The sequence below is a fragment of the Crocodylus porosus genome, unplaced genomic scaffold (genome assembly GCF_001723895.1).
Source record: "Crocodylus porosus isolate Cpor-Errol unplaced genomic scaffold, CroPor_comp1, whole genome shotgun sequence".
Taxonomy (NCBI): domain Eukaryota; kingdom Metazoa; phylum Chordata; order Crocodylia; family Crocodylidae; genus Crocodylus; species Crocodylus porosus.
This window is the reverse complement of record NW_017728947.1, coordinates 14444079-14452422: the sequence shown is the minus strand read 5'-3', so window position 1 is coordinate 14452422 and position 8344 is coordinate 14444079. Positions and strand designations below refer to the sequence as shown.

The following is an 8344-nucleotide window of genomic DNA, read 5'->3' as shown; positions in this document are numbered from 1 at the left end:
GGGAGTGTACAGCCACTCCAAAATTTGCTGTAGTTCCTCCCTCCCCCACAAACCTCTCCCCAGCACCACTGCCTGTCACAAGAGCAGCCCTAGCCCAGGCCCTCTCGCTGGGAAGAGCCTGGCACTGCCCCAGGCCCAGTGGCAGCCTGCCCTTGAACCACACACAGATCCCAGGGGCACATGCCCCCTTGCCTCCCCCAGGGGTGCATACAGCAGCGGGAGCCACCTCCCCACCAGATGAGCCGCTTGTGGCTGTCCTGCACCCCGTCCTGCCCCACTCCCTCCCTTGCTGGAGGGGTCTCTATCTGCCCTCCCCACACCTCTTTCCTCCCCCTGCCCCTTCCCCCTCCAACAGACTTACCAGCCAGATGCTGCTCTGCAAGCTACCAGGCTAGCCACATACATGCTGTGGCTACGCATGCACGCAGCATTTATTGGTGACATTATCGACCACATCAGAAAAAAAAGCCAATTGCTGATAATGTCAATTTTCCTTTTATCGGTGCCAATACGATATGGACCAATGTACTGGTGCACCTCTGGTTTTTAAAAGAACACCCCAAACATACAGGGCTCAAGGCACTGGAAGGTGTGAACTGGCACTGGTTTTATATGCAATTTTACAGTAAACGCTGAATCCTGGAAATTTTCTTATAGCCATGAAGTCCCAAAAAAGAGGGGCTTGGGTATACTGTAAATATTTTAAATTTGGGGACTCGGGCACTAACCCCACAGTAAGTACTGGACTAAGCAAGCAATGAAAATCATAGCTAACATCACCTAACACATTTAAGGTAAAGGAATTACAAAGCTTAGCAGTTTTCAGAAAAACCGTTTTAAAAAGTTTGCATTTCAAGTTTAAACTTGTTTAAAAGACTTTAAATATAGAAAGCTATTTTCTCACTCTTGGCCAAGACCTGTTTTCCTTGAAGATAATTAATACAAGACTAGCTGGACAGAAGAACAGACACAATTTACCACATTTACTCAAATATAAAATGATCCCCCAATAACCAGACCCTTATATAGGGAAAATTTATAAATTAGTTATAACTCTCCAGGTATGGAATCTAACTGTTGGAGGTTTGCCTTGAATGTGTCCATCCCTGTCCTGTCCTATCCCCCCACTAACCACAACAGGGAAAATAAATCTGAAAATAAATCCTCTGCTCCCCCACCCCAAGTTTTTCCCTCTGCAGCCTCTTCTTCCCATTCTCCTTCCTGTCAGACCCTGCTATCACCTGAGCACATGGAAGTGAGACACAAATCTGAAAATAATTACCTTGGAAATAAACAGAGCTGTAGTAATTTGCATGTAGTACCCACAAACTTAGTTCATCCAGAATTGATGCATGTTACCTTTTTTTTGAAACTGCTGCAACTTTTAGCACAAGTACTCCATAAAAATACTTTTAAGCAGCATTTTGGCATCTACTTAAATAAAGTACAACATAGGCACTGACTTTGGTTTTTGCTGGTGTGTGCTAACAGGCAACCCCCCCCGCCCCCGCACTTAAAACTCCGCAGGTTCCTGCACCAAGCTCCACACATGCCCACAAGATGCAGTTACTTCATCCCAGCTCTGCACCATCTGTAAAAATCAGGTGCTTTAGCGGGGCTTTTTTGGTGCCTTTATCTCAATGCCGATTGAATCAGCTTTAGCTAAACGCATGAAAAAGCCCTTCTGAAGCACCCAATCTTTACAGATGCTGCAGAGCTGGGTTGAAGTATCTGCATCTTCCAGTAAAGTGCATTTGGTTTTTTTTGGGGGGGGGGTTAACGGCAAAAACAAAATGGCTATGGCTTGTGAGTCCTGAGCAACAGGTAATTTATTTCGTTGGATGCTTAAGCACCCAAGTTAGCACCTATGAAGTACAAACTTTTATTTTTTTTAACTTTGTGTCTCGGGCCAAATCAGTTCCAAATTCTATTGACTGAGAAGAGCTCAGTCGTTCAAGTCTGTGTAGCGTTACCACCGGCAAAACTCCTACCTCCCAAACTCTTCAGCCTGGGGCTCCAGATACAACCAAATCCATGGGAGGCATCCTATGTGCAAGACCAGAGGCCTTGGAGTTCAGATGCCTCCTAGTCTCACTTGCCCCTAGCCAAAAGGCCAAAGGAGCAAACTAGAGGAAAAACCTAAGAGCAATCCCTCACCATCATAAATTGTGTACCCGAGATCCTTGCATTTGAAGGTAATTCTAGACTCCTGCATGGGTCAGCCTGCCTGTAGTGCAAACCCACCTATCTTCTCTCTCTAAGTACACCAAGTCATTCCAGGCCAAGAAGAATGATATCTCCCCAGCCCAGTGAGTAAAAACACTGGAGCTGAAAACCACCTCATGGTAGTATCTTTCCTGCCAGGTAAGTATAAAATACAAACTATGCATACTATACTATTAATCCAAAGGCAAAAGGCTCGTAGTTTACCATATAGTTCGTTAGGCTTGGCCCCAGCAGAATCAACAGCATTTCAAGCCACGGTGACCCCATAAGCTCCACACTGTTCAATATACGTGTACTCCACGTACTGCTCCGCCCCCACACAAAGGATCCATGTGCTAGTTAGCCACCCACTTACGATGGCATCCGTGTTCTTGTTGTGCAGGGAAACCGGGCCTGGCTCTACTTCATGGAGGGCAGGGCTACACTAATCATGTGCAACAGGCTGAGAGAGGGACCAACAGAGGGATTCTGTGTGAACCCTTTGGGGTCCCATTCTGTGATGTTTGCCAAGCACTTAAGGCTGGTGATGAAACAAGAATAATTGGAAATGGGAGAGAAAGGCACAGCTCAGCTGTAGCAATGAAGAGGAAGTTAAAACATATTTAATGTAGCAGCCTACCATGACTTGAAAGAATTGATGCTGAGGTCTAAGCACAATGGGCACTACCACATATTTTATTCAGATGGGCTGCAGTAACCTATCTTCACTGGGGAAACAAGTGTGGGGAGGGCACTGAGGGGGTGACTGTTTTTGATAACTGTGATGGTAATAGGGAAAGTGGGCATGTGGTGCAGTTCTGTAACAGGAATAAGAATAGTGTAAATGTAAAGGTGTGTTTTGGACTGTCGAGTGAACCATAACTGTCATAAGACAGGTTCGTAGAGGTATAGTCGTGCATATGTATGTACATATACACACATAAACAAACATATGTATATTTTTGCAAAAAAAAAAAAAAAAGAAAGAAAGAAAGAAAAAGAAAGAAAGAAATCAGTATGTTTGCCCAATATGGGCAATGTGTTATAAGTCATGCTCAGTGTTGGCTGCATTCAATCAACTTCATAGTTCATTTAAATTACTGAGCACATGCTAGTTTTGGAAGCAGTTTAGTAATAGCCAATGTATTTAACAAGGTGCAAATGTAAGACCAGGAGCATTTCCCCACCCCCATGCTGACTGGGGGAAAAAACTCATCTTATATTCAAGTAAAACAGTAGCTTGTTTAGACAATTTAAAAAAGCAAAAAAAACCAAAACAAAACATGCAGCAACCTTTTCTTCTGGAAGACCTAATCTCCTCTTTCTCTCCTACCAAGAACTTAAAAGCTTAACAGGACTATCCTGATGTCATGGTTGTTTTAGTATCCCTGCAAAAATTTGCTTAAATTGGGTCAAGTTATAAGCCACACAATCAATTCATGCATGCTAAACAGAAACTTGATAGAATTTTACAGTCCTCCCAACATCATAGCCCAGGACTGCGTGGATCAGGCACTAGAAATAAACACAGTATGAGCATTGCCCTGTGCTCTTAACAGTACCCTCACCGGCACCTAATAGGGTGGAGAGGAAACCCACCTGTTACTAGTGCAGAAGAAGTTATAAACTGATCACAGGCAAAGGGGAAAATATGCTGGACTCTTTGTCTCAAGTTGTATTATCGGGAGACTACTGGCTGACGTGTGAGGTGAGGGGATGGGGACAGGGGGCAAGGGGAAGAAAGTCAAAAGACCAGGCACAGAAGGATAAGCTGCAAAAACAAATTAATATAAAAAGTGGAAATATACTGATAGATGAGGCACAAAGCAGAGATACAGGGACTGGTTGGACAAAGGAACTGTCCTGGGAGTTCCAGGAAAGAAACTGAGACTTGTTAGACAGGAAGACTAAAACTACAGACTAGGGTTGATGGGTCAAGGCACAGAGAGCGATAATGGCTAAGAAAGTTGATTGGTATTGATAAGCAAGGAAGTGAAAAGTAGAATTAGCTGAAACTGGGAGCCAGATGGAAACAGAGGATGCAATTTTGGGGACATTGGGAAACAAGTAAACAAATCTGATGGGATGAGGTAGCAAAGACAAGAAAATGGAATTGGTGAGGCTTGGAGAACTGAGAACCTCCTAGCGGTGCACCAATAAAAATTTTCTTGCCTGATACTGGTAGCCAATCATTAACCAGCCATATCGATCAGTACCGATTTGATAACTGATTTATAGGAGTGCCGCTGGGCAGCACAGAGAGCAGCTCCTTGCATATAAGTCTGTGGAAGGGAAGGGGCATGGGGGAGGGAAGGAGTCTGGGTGGGGGCAGATCAAGGCCCCCCCCCCCCAGTGAGGGAGGGAGTGGGGCAGGGGCAAGGGCTGGGGGTGCTGCTCAACCAGGGTGATGAATGAGATCCAGGGCGGGGAGCGGGACAGAGTTGTGGGTAGCTTATCCAGGGGATCAGTGTCCCAGGCTTAAAAATGGCAGCAGCAGCACTTGAACTAAAGCTTGTTGAAAGTTCAAGCACCACCATATTTAAGCACAGGGACACTTAGCCGGAGCAGAGCCAAATGGGGCAAGGACAGATGTGGGCTGCCCACTGTGGGCTCAGGGCTCTTCACCCCGCTGCATTTGCCTTGAGGGCCCCACACTGGCCATGCGTCCCCTGCCTGCCCAGCAGCGGAAGGCACAACTCACTACCCACGCTGCTGCTGGGCAGGCAGGAGACATGTGGCAGGTATGGGATGCCCAAGGGAAAGGCAGCAGGGCAGAAAGCCCTGACCTTGCAGCAAGCAGCCTACATCTGCCCCGTGCACAAAGCAGGGGGGAAAGGGCACATGCCCCTCCATGCCTTCTCTGGGGGATGCATGCAGCAGCAGAGACCCACCTCCCCCCTCACACTCCTTGGATGAGCCTTGTGGCTCCATCCTGCTCCCTGCCCTGGGTCCCATTCACTGCTGTGGCTGGACAGCACCCCCAGCCCCACTCCCTCCCTCACAGTGGAGGACTTTGATCTGCGCCCCCACCGCCCCATCCCCTCCACAGACTTGCCTGCGGGACACTGCTCTCAACAATGCCTGACTGCATCCGGCTACATCCATGCATGTAGTGTCCAGGCACTCTGGCCAGAAGGCATATTGTATTTATCGGTGATATTATCAGCTACACTGGCCAAAAAAAGCCAATAATATTACTTTTCCTTTTATTGGTGCCAATCTAATATGCAATCTAATATGCAACTAATATATCAGTGCACCTCTAGAACTGTCCCAGGCAAAAGAAATGGAACAAGAAGTTGGAGCAAGGTAGGGAAATGAGGACATCCTGAACAAAGGTAGAAAAGGAAACAAGTCCCCTGGAATTAGAAGAAAGGGGGAAACTGAATACAAAGAGGAGCTAAGAGTGTGGGGAAACTGCTATGTGGGGCCAGAAGGAAGGAGGAAACAGATGTGACAAGAAACTAACATGCTGGAGAGAAGCAAGGCAGACTGAATAGACTGGAATATGCAGCCAAGCAATGAGGGAGAAGAAACTGAATGTATTAGGAGACTGGGGGCCAGCTCAGGCAAGCAGCCAGTTGGGGGACTGAGTCTTAGAACGGTGAAACTGGGATGACAATTCTAAAGAGCAAACACTATGACTGGGAAGTAAGGAGACTGGAATAAGGAAAAGTTGGAAGGGATAGGTCAGAGGGTTTCATACTTAGCATCAGGCAAAATGGTATGAACAGTCCTTATCAGAGTTTGGAAAGGTGCTGGAGTCCTAGAGCTGTGGAAACGCCACTTGCAAACCATCCCTTTGGCTGGTCCAAACCAGAGAATGACAACCTGCTATGGGTGTTGGTTACTTTCTCAGCTCAAGTGGCAGAGGTCTGCATAGTGAAATTAAACAACCGATGTGTTTATTAATGCAATGGTAGATAACAGAATTCATTTTTATTTAACTTTGCTGTTAAAGCCTAAGCAATTGCACCAACTACATTAAAAAAACATCACTGAGGTTGCAAAGTCAGTCACCAGAAGAGCTAGGAAATGACCGAACTAAGGTTACAAGTGCAACTCTAATACAGGTCCTCCTTAAGGATTATGATGCTGCCTTACTAACATGATGCCACAGGTTTTTTTTTTCCACTGGACCAGTCTCATTCAATCCAGAAAGTGGGTTGGGTTTTTTTAAAAGAAATGTTTCGTGTTCCAAGCTAAATCAAGTCCAAGACCGTGAGTCAGTCCAGAACCATAAGTGGCAAACATCTTCCACCCCCACCAGGAGCTTCAGATATTTCCAAAGTCTTTTGACAGGCATCCTCCATGCAGGCCCAAGCCCAGAGGCTTGGGGTTCAGATGCCCGCAAGTTTCACCTGCCCTCAGCCATATGACTGCAGGAGCAAGCTATGGAGGATTCTCCCATTTCCATAAAGTGGGCTTTAAGCCCCAACACCTTGGGAGGTACCAAACCATGCCAGAAGAACAGTTATCCCCAGAAGTGCTTAAGGAAAACTGCCTTCATGAACTCAGATGCATGGTGTTTCCATTGCCAGGTAAGTGGATGGTGTTTGGGGAGTGAAACAGCACTGCGTAGTTGCGGGGGAATGGATAAGTCAGCCCCATGCCTTATTTACTGTAGAGACTGGTGGGTGAGCCAGGAGATGGCAGGCAAAAAAACAAGGAAGATCGAATCGTTCAGGCAGGCAAAAGGTACCATGAGAACTGGCTTCCACCCGTCTCCACCACAGAGTTCTTAAGCTACTGGGCAGAATCACTTACACCAAACTAATCATCAATTTTTCTCTCCCATTTTCTGGGCTGCAGGCATCTGGCATGCAAAAAAAGCAGAGGTTTCTTGACTGCAACTGGAGTGGGAGCTGTACCTTCAAAAAATAAAGTGCTGTATAATACTAAGTAACCTAAAAAAATTAGGTTTTGGACTCTCAGCTTGGGTACCCAGTATTAATGAACCCTTTTGATCTCAACTTCTTGTGATCAATTGCCCATTTTACAGATGTAAAATAGGAGCACTGAAACCACCTCCCCTCTGGGAAGTGTGAAGCAGATAAATCTATTAAGGTTTGAGGAGCACTCACCTGTGTCCCTACACAATCAATCCCGCGAAGCCCATAAAATTAATCACTGTAGTAAAATTATATATAAACAAGCTTCAGTATCCACTGCACCCAGGCTTTGTCAAGAAAGCCCGAATAAGTTTTTATACACTCAATTTTTTTCTTTCATGTAAAAAAACAGGATTTTTGCAACCATCAGAACAATTGGTGCAAACGGTGCAACAAACTACGACAGCAGATCTCATCTGTAAAGATACTAGCAGTGTCCCCCTGCCCCTCAAAAAAACAACCATTATGTAGCACTCCATCATTGGGCTGCTTCACCGTGGGAAGGTGAAAGACTTTTTACCAGGCAAATGGGTAAATCCACTATCTTTTATTAGACCAACTAAAATAGCTGGAAAAATTCTTCCTTGTAAGCTTTTGGATACAAGCTACCTGAAAGCTCACAAAGAAGAACTTTTCCAATTATTTCAGTTGGTCTAATAAAAAAACATCTGATTTACCCAAAGAACCTCATCTATCTATGTCTTTAGACCAATGTGACTACAACCTCACCCCCTTACTGGGCAAATAACATTCAGGTTTCAGGCCTTTAAAACTTCCTAGGTTCGCAATCTGTGGTACCCGTACCACCAGTGGTACAGACAACCTGTCAGTGGTACACATTAACAGATTTATTATCATTATATGTCAAAAATCTGCCGGTCATACTTCAGGCTGTATTGTTTTAAATTGGTGGCATGCAATCTGTCAGATTTTGACACCCGCTGTCCTTGGGGAATGCTTCTGACCTCTGGGGCTGATGCCTGAGAACGCAAAGGGGGTGGTGGGGGCGAGGCTGCCCCACCCAGCAAGTTACCTGGGCCTGCTCCACAAGGCACCTTGCTAATGGGCCTTAAGGGAGAGCTAGGAAGCAGGCTCGACACGCACGCGCCTTACACACGTGCACACACCTTATACCCCCTCCCCTTTTCTACGGGGAAGGGGGGATAAATAAGGACAGTGACCCTGGTTGAGTCACTGCCTTTAAAAAAATAAAATAAATAAATACAATTTAAAAAAAAAAAAAAAAA

At 45.6% G+C, this 8344-nt stretch overlaps 1 protein-coding gene across 1 annotated transcript in view; it reads right to left on the bottom strand.

Annotated features, from left to right (window-relative positions):
• The window catches only part of ZNF143 (zinc finger protein 143), a 61434-nt gene that overhangs the window by 52696 nt on the left and 394 nt on the right, over window positions 1-8344 (bottom strand). The gene's annotated exons all lie outside the window — the stretch shown is intronic.